Source organism: Microtus ochrogaster, chromosome X (genome assembly GCF_000317375.1).
Source record: "Microtus ochrogaster isolate Prairie Vole_2 chromosome X, MicOch1.0, whole genome shotgun sequence".
Lineage (NCBI taxonomy): Eukaryota > Metazoa > Chordata > Mammalia > Rodentia > Cricetidae > Microtus > Microtus ochrogaster.
Genome location: NC_022026.1, coordinates 4,849,569 through 4,864,388, shown reverse-complemented (window position 1 = coordinate 4,864,388; position 14,820 = coordinate 4,849,569). Strand labels below are relative to the sequence as shown.

At 34.7% G+C, this 14,820-nt stretch overlaps 1 protein-coding gene across 2 annotated transcripts in view; it reads right to left on the bottom strand.

The window, feature by feature from the left end:
* The window catches only part of Tenm1 (teneurin transmembrane protein 1), an 825,611-nt gene extending 810,843 nt beyond the window's left edge, over nt 1–14,768 (bottom strand). For both annotated transcript variants that reach the window (XM_026784949.1, XM_013350458.2), the window contains exon 1: nt 14,408–14,768. The gene's annotated coding sequence lies outside the window, so the exon portion shown is untranslated. The remainder of the gene's footprint in view (nt 1–14,407) is intronic.
* Nucleotides 14,769–14,820: the final 52 nt, after the last annotated feature.

Sequence of the window (14,820 nt, the reverse complement as noted above, 5' to 3'; positions counted from 1 at the left end):
GAACCCTGATTGCTCTTTGAGCTGATGAGGGAGGGGAACTTGATTGGAGGAGGGGGAGGGAAATGGGAGGCGGTGGCGGGGAGGAGGCAGAAATCCTTAATAAATAAATAAAATTTAAAAAAATTCCACTATAGAAAGGTAGTATTGTGAAACAAAGCAGAAGAAAAAGAAAATGTCAACTTTAAACTTTAACATTTTGATATTTTATGACTGATATTCAATTAATCTTTTGGCACCAATTTATCAATCATCTAATTCCCAAATCTAATACTTTTACATTTGGAGGAAATTCTCAAAAGTGAGAACAAGTCTTCTAAAAAGTGTTGAATGTATCAAGATAAAAGACAATATTTAAATGCATTTTTAAAAGAAATGTATGCCAATAACATCATTGTCACCTGACAAAGAAATCACTAAAATGACATTGTAATGAGTATGATCTTATTACTAATGATTTCCATGCCCAATGTACTATATATAAATCTTTCACAATAGACTGAAGTAGTGCTCTTGATTAGTTGCAATCTAATTGCTTGATGTGCATTTTTCAACACTGTTAATGCTGCTCAAAAAAGACATAGTTCTGCTCAAGTGTTGATCTAGTTCCATAATAGTGCAAAGTTAGAACCTTTCAGAGGAAGACACTTCAGAAAGTACTGACTTCTAGACTATAAAGATTATTCGTGTCTCTTCTGTTGCACACAGCAGAGCAAGTCTGTAGAAATTGGCTTCATATCCATAAAGCTGATTCTGCAAGGAAGTTAGCAAAAAAATGTACTTTAAAAAATAAACTGTCCTATATGTAGCATTTTGGCTTGGTGAGGTACACAGAGAAATGGGAAGCAAACTGGCTTTAAAAAGATATAGCTCTTCTCTGCTCACTTCTGAATTGCTTTCCTGCTTCAGCCTTTAGAAGTGTATAGCCCCATTTAAGATTATAGAAGGCCAGTGTATAGGTTGATCTATGTCACATACCCCATGTTACTTGACATTGCTTACCAGCCTCCAACATGTTCCACTTCCCTTACCTTTTACAACTCTCTTATCTCACCCAAGAGTTCATTTCCAAACAGAAGAAACTGTTGAATGACTTTGTGTGAGAACTGTCACTTAACAAAAAGAAGTTGGAATGCTTGAGCATATTGTCTTTTGAATGAGACAAATAATGTATACCAGAGGCAAAATAGCAGAAGCTATAAACATGAGAGAGACAGTCCACACTCCTGGCTGTGGGGCTGTATTGACTCTGTTGTCTGCTCTCGGTGCCTTTTCCTCCTGCTGGCTTGCTTCATCTAGCTTTAATAGGCTACAAGGTGCCTAGTCTTTCTGCTACTTGATATCTCATGGCAGATTGATATACTTGGAAGGCCTACACTTTTGTGAAGCGTAGGGAGAGAGAGTGGCTGAGTAGATTAAAGAAAGAGACTGGGAGGAAAGTAGGGAGGGAGGGGAAACTGTGATCAGGCTGGAAAACTTGTTTAATTGGTTAATTAATACAAAATTAAAAGGACAGCTCATATAACTGACTTATGCTTTAGGAATGGGCTTCATATTGACAGCCAAGCCCTGGTTCCAAATCTAGATAGCTCATTAAAAGACCATCTAGTCCACTCTTCAGAACTGCTAGTACCTCTTATTTGATTCTGTGAAAGAATAATATTCTACTGCCTTCATAACGAAGTAGCTAAAGAAGTAGCTTAGTATCTCTAAATAATTGCCAGCTATGATTGGAAAATCATAAGTGAATTGATGGTAAGCGTATGAGACATTAAAGCTTCATTCAAAATGTTAATATAAAATATGAATACAGAAGTTGAGTAGTGGTGGTGCATGCCTTTAATCCCAGTACTCGGTAGCCGGGCGGTGGTGGCGCACGCCTTTAATCCCAGCACTTGGGAGGCAGAGGCAGGCGGATCTCTGTGAGTTCGAGACCAGCCTGGTCTACAAGAGCTAGTTCCAGGACAGGCTCCAAAACCACAGAGAAACTCTGTCTCGAAAAAGAAAATCCCAGTACTCGGGAGGCAGAGGCAGGCGGATCTGTGTGCGTTCACAGCCAGCCTGGTCTACAAGAGCTAGTTTCAGGACAGACTCCAAAGCTACAGAGAAACCTTGTCTCAAAAAAGCAAAAAAATAATGAATATAGATATGTATATATGAAATATGGATATATATGTGTAGAATTTCTATCTTCAATGGATTTCAAAAGTATAATTTCTATTAAATTAATAAAATGGTCAATTTTATTTCTTTTAAATAATTATTCAATTACTTATTTTAGCTGTAGCAGCTATATTAACACCATTTCTCTTTTCAAGGGCCTTAGGTTGCATGTAAGTCACTATACTTTCTTTTAGGCATGACTTTATCTCTCTGTGTTGCTTCCCATGCTTTGAATACCCAAATGATATTTTTCTAATGAAGCATTTACTCAAAGACCTTGTAGAAAATAATTATGTTAATAACAGAAATAGTTTCCCTATTACAATGATCCCCTAGACAATTAATGCTGCTCCACTCTGTACTGTCACTTTTCTCCTCTGGGCCTACGAACTTTGAGGTTTACATTATTGGCTGCAGCTTCTTTTCTTTCTGGCAATATGGGTACTTCTAATGATGAGACCTGCCAAAATTTGTCAATGCTATTTTTCTTCTTTTCCATTAGAGGTGACTGTGGCTGAATTGCCAAGTAATCTGTAGTCTAACTTTACTTAATTGTTTTTACTACATGACATGAAGAAATATAGTGAGTAATCACTTCTATTTTACATGAAGCAAATTGCTAGTGCTTTTCACAGCAATATGAAGAAGTCTTAACTTGCCTAATCTTCCATTAACATCCTCTTCAAATACTGACAGGATAAACTCAGACCTCCCTGACTCTCTAATGAATGAAGACTAAATTGCATTAGTGGCTTTCAATAATTCCACTTGCCTGTGGACCTCAGAACAGTCAGAGAACCGTTCTATCTGATTTATTTTTCTCCCTCTAGCTTCACCACTCAAAAATGGTTTATTCTAATCTCTCATCTACACCTTACTGCAATGTATCAATAATTATTTTGTGCTTTGTGTTTCCGCTTTCTCTTGTGCATATACTCTGATAATGAAAGATAGATAATCTATTATAGAACATCTAAAAGCATAGAAAAGAAAAATAAAATATACCATCCCTATCCACCTCTTCCAAACACAGTTCTTTTTGTTTTTAATAATTTTGCACAATGATTTTCAATCTTTTTTGCATGTATATTGAGTACATATAGTTTCTTATCTAACTTTGTTCATTGCCAGTAAAATATATAAATTTTCCTTTTACATAAAATATTTGTAAACATAATCTTTAGTAATAATAAAATATTGTATTTTCTTAATATATCATAAATAATTTAGCAATCCCCTTGTTGAAGATTTGTTCTACCCTCTAAAAAATTTGGTGAAAAAAACCTTTGCAAATAAATTTTCTTTTATATTTCATGTGATTTCCTTAGAACAAATTCTCAAAAGTAGAGTTACTCTGACAAATGAAAAATAAAATGTTATTTTGCAGTACTAGTGGTAGAACACAGGGTCGGTCTTACATATGGTAGACAAATGCTCCACCACTAATCTACAAGAATAGCCACTAGGTACAAAATTCTTAATGGTTTTGATGAAAACTGTAAAACCTCTACCAATTAAAATTCTACCAGATTTTTATTATCTCTTTGCTTATTAAACTGATATTTACTAAGCACTTACTACTTGTTGGGCACATTTCTAGATTATATGGATGTAGTGCTGAACAAAAGGCAAGTAGCTAATGGCCTCATGGAGCCTATATGCTAAAGAAGGTGATAATGTATACAGAAAAACACAGTATGATGCCGAGTAATTCTAGCTAACATGGAAGAAAATAGAAATGGAAAAGGGGAGAGGATAATGAAGGAGTGCAATAGAAATCAATGCAAAAGATAGACTAGGTAGCTATGATGAAATAATAATTCTTTAAACATGTGAATAAAATGAGAAGTTACACCTATAGGAATCTGGAAAAATTATTTCAAACAAACATAACAAAATCTATGCACAAAGGTCCTGGATGACAAAAATCATAGTATGTTTAAGCAGCAAAACAAAAGTCAAAGTGCATACAAAGATTTACCAAGGTTGGATAGGAAATACAGTATGTAGTCCGATACCCAAATCAGGTAGAGTCTTGTAGGCCTTAATTTTTCCTTCAATCTTTAAATTATATTTTGTATGTGACAAGTTTTATTGCTCTGACTAACAGGCCTGAATGAGACAAAGCATGGATGTTAATGAAATTTTAAAATCATACTGGCTTCTGTGTAAAAAAACATAGAGGGGGCAATAATAAATATAATAATCTTTGTGAATATTATTACCTAGTCCCAATTAAAAAACAATTATAGTGTAGTCTAGGATGTTAATGATTAGTGGGGTGAAAAATAACTCAGGTTAAATGATAGAGTTTGCAGGTGGAATCAACTGAGTTAACCATTTGTCAATTGGCTTGATTATAGCTTTTACTTGCCAGTATAAATCTAAGAATTAGGACTTTCACAATTACTCTATCTTATCAAAAATTCCTCATATATATTTTCTGTATTGTTTCTAGCACTGATGGTCATAATCTACAGAAGATAGTTAGAAATTATTCACTTTGCATAACTGAAATTTCATACCTACTTAATAGAATTTCTTTTGATTATTGAAATTGAAGTTTTTTAAACAACACTTATTTGCATTCGTATTTTCCCCTATGAATTATACTTTTGATGCCTATTTCCTAGTGGCGTTACAAGATCCTTTGTCTTTAGCTTTTATTTTATTATTTGGTTTTTCCCCTAATTCAACTCTTATCATAACTACTTACGGAATATTTCCTCTTACATCTCTAACTTCCTAAATGCAGTGTTTTTGCAAATGTCATATTTTCTTTGTATTTTCTTTACAGTCTGTAAGAGATCCTAACTATCCATTCTTGTAAGTTTAGTGACTGCATTGATTGACTGATGGCTCCCAAATATATACCTTCAGAACTGATAATCAATTATTCAGTTTGTATCATTGAAAAATCTAACTCCATCTGGATGTCTTTATGCTATTGCACATTAAATAATTCCAAACCTGACCTCATTATCCATTCAAACAATTTTTTCTTTTGTGAACCTTATAACGAGTCTCAGGGTAGGTTTCATATATTTAAATATAACAAATTTCCTGGGTTTAAAGAAACATCAGAAACATTGCCATTTTCTGGAATAACATTCTATGCAGGAAAATTCTTCCATTCAGTACTTAAGTAGTAAATACTGTCTGCATATCAGGTACATTCAGGCACACAAAATGAAATATTATGTTCGATCCCTGATCTCCAGATCTGCATAAGAAACACTTTAGTTCTTGATAGGTATTCTCTGTGCCTAATTTAATTTGTACCCTTTTCACTGTCCTTATGACATGTAGAATGTGAGTCCTATTCTCTAACTAAAATATTCAGGGGTACCCATTAAGAATTAATTTAAGGATACTGGAAAGATGGCTTAGCAATTATTAACATATGTTGCTCCTCTAGAGGGCCGAATTATAGTTTCCAGCATCTTTATTAGGCACCTAACGACCACTCATACCTCGGTTCCAGGGTATCTGACACCCTTTAGGGCCCGGAATGGGCACCCACACACTTATTTCACACTAATAAATTTAGAAAAATCTACAACAGGATTAATATAAGCAATACATTTTTGATAAAGGTTTATCATGTTTGAGCTTCCAGAAATTTCTAATTATTTCTCTTGGAGAATCCCTTACAAAATCATATTATGCGTATATGTTTGTCTTCCATAGATAAGTTTTTTGAATGAATTTTATAGTGAGGTCAACAGAAGTATTTGCAAAAGATTTTCAAATATATGAAAAAATGATCAGACAAAAAGCTTTATTCATGAAAAGTGGGTTTTTTGATGTATGACAAAATCTACAAAAAATTGAAGAGTTTGTTGAAAGAAAAGCCACCACATGACATGTAAAGTGCATTTAGAGAAAATGCATGAAAGTGTACCTATTGTTCCTAAATTCTGTGTAAATATTGATTATATTGTTATGCTTCTTCAGCAACCAAATACTGCAACCAAGTATTTTACTGAGTGTGTGAGATCAGTGTTCTTTCATTATATTTTATACATTTTTAAAACTATGTTGTATTTTACAAAATACATTGTGAATATTTCCCACTTTGTGATAAATTAACCATTAAAATATTGCCCTTGCATTGCATTCTAATTGTTTATATTGAAATTACATCACTTTCACAAGTTGTCAAGGCAATATCTCAAATAGGAGAAAATGACAAAAAAAACCAATAAAAAGCAACTTGTGTTAATACTTCATGAATTCCAAACCAAATTTAAATGTTGAGATTTTATTACACAAAACACGAGAAATAAAAATAATATCTATATTGAAGTAGCTCAAAGTAAACCTTCCATAAAAATACAAATCGAGGGCTGGTAAAATGGCTAAACGGTAAAGGCATTTGTCATCATGCTCAATCTTAGTTCAATTTCCAGTAACCACATGGTAGAAGTAGAAAACTGACTATTGTACTTGGTCTTCTGACTTTCATGTATGGCTTATATGTATGCACACATGTGTACATAATATAAGCATAAATACATTTACAAAGAAAAAACTATGAGTCCAGAGAATTTGTGTGTCATCCAACTTTTACTCAACTGCATAGCTCTCATTTTTAAGTTCACTAGATCTCATTAGTAAAATTAAAACAATCTTCTCAAAATGAATTTCTTTACTTGACTTGCTTAGCAATTGTGCCATTGTCCTATGTTGCTTACATCTTTACAGATGCAATGAGGCTCAGTCACAGAAGCATATTCATTAAAACTGTACAATAAGCAAACAGAGGAGATACATTTCTGTACACAATGCTCTCAAAGTTGGTGTGAAAACGTACATATATTTAATAAATACTCTCCACAGAAAACAATTTCATCCTTACACATCAACACACACATTTTGGGGCTACTTAACTGAGCAGATCTCACATCAATATCTTTCAAACGTTTGCAATTAAGCAAAACAGCTTTAGAAAAGGAAATCATTAGCATTAAAAGTAGGGAACATAATGCACAGACTATAAATTGAAAATGTTGATCAGAAACATTTTGTTGTTAGGAACTAAGTTAGCTAGGAATAGAGGCAAAATTTCAGGTTTAGAATGCTTCCAGCAACTGTGTGGTTGTAGTATATTTATACACCTCTATATTTAAACACAGGTGGTAATTAGCAAGATTAAGACACCTTTAATAAGGCATCATCATGGGTGCAAACGATGTGTAGCATAAGATGAGTTCATTATCAATAACTTTCCTGAATTAATCATCTCTTAGGACATTTAATTTTAAATGTACCTGAAAAAAATCTGGATTATTGAGATGGCCCATCTGTAGTATCATTTTTTTTCTATTTTAGCTGAACAACTGAAGAGATTTCTTTAAATTTCTGCATGCAGCTGGGATTCAGGGATGGTGATATCTAATAAACCAATTGTCCACCTAATCTGGCACCTTCTCTTTGACAGGTGTCTAAACCAGATAGAGACATTCGATGAAATAGACACACTTAAGATCCACCAATTATGCAAAACCATGCAACTGGGAATTTTTCTCTTTGACCTTAGTCAGTAATAAGATTTTCCCTGAAGTATGCAAATGGAGAATCATTTACTTTTCTTTTGGCCAATATACAAATCTTCATTTCATATAGGCAGCTAAAAACACTAAACTAATTCCAAAAAAATAAAAATGGACTTCCTTGAATATAACCATATTTGAATTCTACTGAGAGTGACTATATCTGCACCAGCACAGTAAATATTTATAATATATTTCACCTAAATAGGAAAACAATTGAATAGTAAGTATATCATATTTTGAAAATAGAAATGAAAGCTATAACTCCTTTAAACCTGAGCATACAACAAAGAACGACTGATCAGATATTATGAGTCATACAGCTAATATACTGATTATTTCATTATTCCACCAAATGTCAAGTATTTACATAAAGTTTAGAGGAAACCAACAGGATCTAATAGATTCAGGTGTTAGGTACTCTGCAAGTTCATCAGTGACAAATGACCTAATTTTTGTTTTTGTAATTATACAGCTATAGCTCAAACAAGCAAACATCAACAAAACAGCTAATAAAATACATACAATTCAAAATTCAGCAATAGTAAACTGATATTCCCAATATTGTCTGTGAGAGAGAAATGCAAACAATTGCTTTTCTAAAACATTAAATAAATGTCCTAATCTATCATTCATAATTCTGTCTAGGATATTTGCATTTTAAATAGCTGCATTTAAAACATAAAAATCTTCCGACCCTTATAAGACAACCAAACATTTCTTTTTTCATTACAACAATCCTCACTGAAAAAAAACTGCTTTTTATTAGCCATAATATAAAAAAATTTAGTTTGAAACAATATTTCATAAGAAAATCCATTCGATTTACAGAACCTACAGCAGGCATTGCAAAAGACAGCATAGGCTTCAGTTTAGCTCATATTAGAGACTATGATTCCAAAATTCAATTTTATAAGTTGTAATCAGCCACAAAATTGTTACAACAAAATATGAGAAACATTAAAAGGCAATTTCCTCATTGTCGACTACTTATCAAGTGACAGTTAATTAAAATTAAAACATTCAGTATGCTTTATAGTGATGGGTAAAATGACTCCTTTCTGAATTTCAAATAAACGCATTCAAATACATTTGTTCTCTAATAAAAAGAAAAATAGATTATAGATATTTTAACAGAATTGTATTTCTATTTTAAAAGGAAAACTAACCATTTGTACCCAAAAATTCAAACACCACTTGTATTTAGTTTACTGTGATCACTAAATAGGGTTCTTCAAAGTCTACAGAATCATAATTAGAAAAAACCATATTTTTCAATGTAATAGCTATTACAAAACTATTTTACAGACGTGTATGTTCTAATAGAACAAAAATGTTTTGTAGATTACATAAATACCAATAAGAATGTCAAATCAAACCTCTATTTCTGTGACTATTTTTTAAAACTGCTTGAATATAGGTATAGAAGAGGTTTGCAAGTAAAATCTTAAGAAAAATGGCTGATATTTTGTCCTGCTTAATCACTTATTTCTGATAAGTTCAATTCTACAACCTTTACAGTTTATTTCAGGGACCAACAAGCTAACTTAAAATTAAAAAAGAAGTTCCGGCCCTAAATGTGTAACTCCCAGCTGTCTGTCCCATCTAGTTTTCTTGGCAGTAGAAAGACTATTGGGAAATGAGGGATAGGAAATCATGAGACGCTAACATATCAAACCTATTAACTTTGAAACTGATAAATCTCTGGGGGCGAGAGGTAAAGAATTGCAGATTTAAAAAGTTTTGCATTTTCTGGCTTCTTGTAAAGGCCAGTTGGTTTACTTTTGATCTTGTAATAGTTTGGGAATGTCAGTGGTATCTCATATAATTCATGGAAGGCTCTAGGATGAAATTTGGTTTATTATGTGTCTCATAGAAATTCAAGTGTTGAAGATAATTTATACATAATTTTTAGTTTTACTTATTTTCTTTTTCTACAAAGGCATTGATAGTCATCAACATGTTAAATGACTCCAAAACATTCAGACACTGAGTAAAACATTGTTTCAGTCAACCAGAGGTTAGTTTAAATTGTCCCAAACTCTTAGCTGTTGGAATGTTGCTTGCACACATTTGGGTCTTACACAGAGACCCAGATAAAATCATAAATATCCAGAAAACATATTAATTGTGTTGCAGACCTGAGAGAAACAAAAATAAGAAGGCTCCATAAAAACAGCTTTACAAAGATGATCATTAATTCGGAAAAAGATTCCAAACACATATTGATGTGTTGATTTTCTAATTAACTTCACTCTTACAGCTAGATTAGGGTAGTAGAGGAAAATCCAATATTTCAGAATCATTACATCACATTAAAAACATCATCCGGGAGGTAGTGGTTATTTGGCATATATGCACATTTTACCATATGCTATTGTTTACCAAAAGTAGGTTCTTGGACAGGAAGTTCAATTCAGAATATTTTTTAAAGTTGTAAACTATCCAAGATTATACTTTCAGGTCTAGAAATAAGTATTGAAATTACATGAGAATTTAATAGTTTTAAATTTTCTTGAATGTTAGTATTTTTAAAATATCAGTGATGGTCATCATCCGTAAATTTGTTTGCTATCACTAAGTAAAACTAGTTTACTCAAATTGTATGTGACAATATTCACAGATAAATTAACATAAATGTTTTGTAATAATTTTCAGTTTATACCACCATATTTCAATTTTTTTGTCCTATTTTCCATGAGTTTTAAATGTAAGCAATATCTTTGTCTTTTTTGAACTATACCACATCATGTGTATAAAACTACAATATCACTATACATAATATAAACTGCATAAGAGAACACTGTTACTAAAGAAACAGCTGTAGTTGAACCATCCATATTGTTCACAATAATCAAAAACTGTGCACAGCCTTTAATAGCATTCACCTGCTCTAACTGCATGGCGCAGATTGGTATTTACTTTCTGCCGCTTTAACAGGAATCAACAGAAAAAAAGAAACAAAAGAAATATGAATAACACATTAAGGCATGTGAGTCATGCATTAATTTAATTTTACCAATAATAGCTAAGTATTATATTAGGTAGAAGGATATTTTCTTAAGGTAGGAAAAAATTTCAACCTCCATTAAATAAAATAATCTAGTCTAGTAGAATCTGCAGGTAACTGAAATCAGTTATTATTTATGTGAGCAATTCTGAAATTTGAATTCTTTTAATTTTTATAATAGCATTCACTTTCAAAGTTATGAATATATGCCGGTAATCAGAATTGTAAAATTCTTCATGATGTAATAGATTTTATCATTTCATCTGCCTGTAGTTGTCCTAGTAATCCAGTTCTGATTTCCTTCCGCATAATAAATGATGAGAAGCTTTGTAAAGTAGTCACAAATGATTGTTCAGGTTTAAAATTGACAGAAAATTAAGAAATACACACACATACACATAAAACACTTTAATCAAATTAGCCTTTGTGTTTTATGTCCAATGATGTTCACACAAGATTCCTTCCACGGAAGAGAGAGAGTGTGTGTGTGTGTGTGTGTGTGTGTGTGTGTGTGCGCGGGCACGCGCGCGCACATGAACAAGCGAGTGCACGCGAGTAGGAAACAACTATCAACAGTGTGATAAAATATTTTAATTAAAAAGAACTATCTTTGAGTCAGGTACTCAAAGTACCAGTCTTACCTTGACCTCAAGTCATACATAAGTAAATATATTCATAACTAATAGATTAACATGTTTAGGAAACCTTAGGGAATTGATCAATCATAATGTACACTGAAGACTTAATAGCTTTACTTAAATCTGAAGCTGACAGACTTTCAGCAAAAGCGAACTTCATGAAAATATTACATAAATTCTAAACACCTATCTCCAAAGTAGAATATGAAAAAGATTCTTTTGTTAATTGTCACTAAAATTTCCCTCATGAATTCTGAAAGCATATCTCCAATGTAGAATGTAAAAAAATATTTTGTTATGTTAATTGTCACTAAAATTTCTCACAAGGATTTTAAGATTGTCACAGAAAATAAATTTCCAATAGGCTTTTATTTTCAAAAGCAACATCAAATAATAATTTTCAGTTTCATCATTTAAGATAGTATCATACAGAATAAATGTGACTGCTATATAGTTCTCTTTCATCAAGAAACCATATAAAGGGCTGAAGAAAGACACAATGATCATAAAGGAAGCTGTGAGTATGTCAATGCTATTTACACATATGATAGCTGAACTCAAACACTGAGACTTTTAGAACATCCAAACTTTGAATTGGGTTGTTGAGGGAGCTGATAATTCCATACACTATGATTTTCCTTTTTAATACACCTATATGTTGAATATTTGGACACTCAGTTAACAATCATTACAGCACCATGATTCTGCAAAACAATGCTTTCTTTTACGCCTCTCTCTATAATTATCAAATGATATGCCTACCTATTCTTAATCCATAACTGAATCTTAGATATAAAAGCAAATACCATATCATCTAATCCCAAGTGTTTATCCCTAATTTTTGTCATTGTTCTAGAGAGTGAATTTTGTTATTGTCATTATGAAACTGTTAAGTATTCCTTTATGTAGTTGTTTTGCAGAGACACCTGATTTTTAAAATTATGTTGGACAACCTGCAAAGTTTTAATTAACATCTAGATCATGGGCTCATTTTATAAATGACCAGAACCCCTTTGCAAATGCACATCATGACTTTATTTTATTTGTATCAAAAGTTTGCAACCTTATTGTAGCATACCTGAAACCTTTTAACTATCCTTTAAGAACTTTGCAATGGTAAATTCTTTTATAGAACATTGAAAAAGTCTTAAAAATTGGGATAAAAATGTCAAAACTTGGATTTTAATATTCCAGTACCTACTTTAGAGGTCATATGAAGCCTTCTGCACCCCACCCCAGATATTTGGAGATGTGCAGTACAGGGGTAGGCAAGTAAACAAGTGCAGAATAATTACTGAGTGGAACTTAAAGCTGTGGATAGTCTTTTCATTTAAAAGGAGCTTTCCCCTTTTAGGTTGTACTGTTGCTTGTCACTGTTCCAGTACCCTCTGCTACAGGTCAGAAGATTTGAGAGGAGGAAGAGAGGTAGTGGTTTTCTTTCAGCCTAAGATACAATAGAGCAGACATTTGCAATGTCTTCATGAAACAGACTAAAGTAGCAATTGATGCTTTCAGTGCAGAGTACTTGGCTTGCTAATTATAATCATAGAACAACAATCTCAAATTCAAGGAAACTGCCTGCAATCCTTACCGCAAATACGATCAATTAAATGTTTATCTAATGATACCTATTAAAGTTCACTGGGGCATTTCATTTCCTTTTGGTCTCTACATTCAAATGACATCTAATTTTTCTTCTGTGACACAGAGAACTTCTCTTCATGTTTCTTTGGACCACTATAAATACACAACTGGGTTATTGTGCTCAGAAAAGCCTGTGAACTTTGAGGCATATTCTGAACAATTGCTTTGTACCGAAGGGGTAGAGTTTTTCTACTATATTAGCATATCTCCAGTAGCAGTGAAGCAGATCTGCTAAACCCAAAGCTGCCTATGGCAAGTACTAGCTACAAGCCAGCTCAGGCCCCCGCCCCTACTCTCCCAGTGGTGAAACGGACGTGGAGAGGACATCCACTAGTGGAGTGAGATCGGCCGTCTCTGCAATTGTAAACATCAGCTGCACCCAGTTTGCAGAAATGTTTAAATAGGTTACTGACTGCGAGCTCATCCACTCACCAAGTAGCATTAGGACTGCCTTCCGCACCTCTAGGCAAAGCATCTTAAAACTGAATTGGCAACACGCCTGTTCCTGGAATGGGAGAAGCTGAGGTTACATTTCCCCAGGCATGCCTAGCGGGTGCTTGGCTCTCGGCAGATGTACTAGCCGTGGCTGGATTCCAGACACCACGTTTTCAGTAAGAAACGCAAAAACACACAATCCCGCACAGATGAGCGCATAGTTAAAGCCAACACCGACGGCTATTGAAGCACTCAGTGCCCAGTAATGATTATTTCCTTTGACACAGATTGGGGTGTAAGAAGACACATTGGGTGGGGCCTCAATGAGGGTCCTGGCAATCCCCTAGAACTCGAACTCCCTGAGTGAGGTTGGAATACCAATTCAGAAGCAAACAGGTTTTATAGTGCATTCTTGCCCCTGGGTATCTTCTCCTACAGAGATGGTAGGAGGTGACCCAGAGTGGCAGAACCCTGGTGGATGCTCCAGGTGGAAAGAATGCAGGAGGTGATCGTCTCCTTTCTTTTTGGATAGACCCTTCCCACCTGCCACTCCAAGCATCTTGGTCCACTTGTTAGAGTGCCTTGGTCTGCGCAAAAGCGGAGGCTAGCAGCCCTCTTAACAGTACTGAAGGAGTTGATTGACAAAAGTGCCACCTGGGAAACCCACCAAACCTTGGAAGGACAGTGTCCCTAGGGCCTGTTGGAAGCTTGAACTGACAACAAGGCCAACCTCCCTTCTCTCCTTAGTGGTCCAGATCCCTGGGGCAAAACTAGATCTGGTGAAAAGGTTGCATAGGCTCTGTTTCTTCCATCAGGAGTCCCAGAACCGGCGCAACCAGCTTCTCCCGACCAGAAGTCACCATCCGCAACCGCATCCTAGAGGGGAACTTCGCCGGGAGTCCTTGGGGTGGAAGATAGGCAGGATAAAGAGGGAAGGAAGTAAGATCCAGAAGAAAAGGACCTACCGAGTCCAGGCGCAAGTTTCAGTGGTGTCCTCAGGTGCGGTCCCCCGCCTCCTCGCCAGGTGCTCAGCTCCGCTCGGTGCTGAAAGTGCCCTGGACTTCGGGCGTCTTTGCTGGTTCCTGCGGGAAATGACTGTAAATCCACATTACTGTTCGAGCTGCCGCTCGGGCCCCCGCATCGCTCTCCTCCAGCTGGCGGCGGCGGCGCTCTCAGCCCGCGGTCGCTTGGGGGCAAGAACCGAACCTGGCTACTATCTTTGCCAGCGGACGATCGCTGCCAGGAAGGTGTTCGCTCCTGGGTCGCTTTTTTTTTCTCTTGTTTTTGTTGTTATTCTTTTCTTCAAGCTAGTGTGTATACATATGTGTATGCGAAATGAAATTTGTGGGGGGGGGGAGAAAAAGAGAGAGAGAGAGAG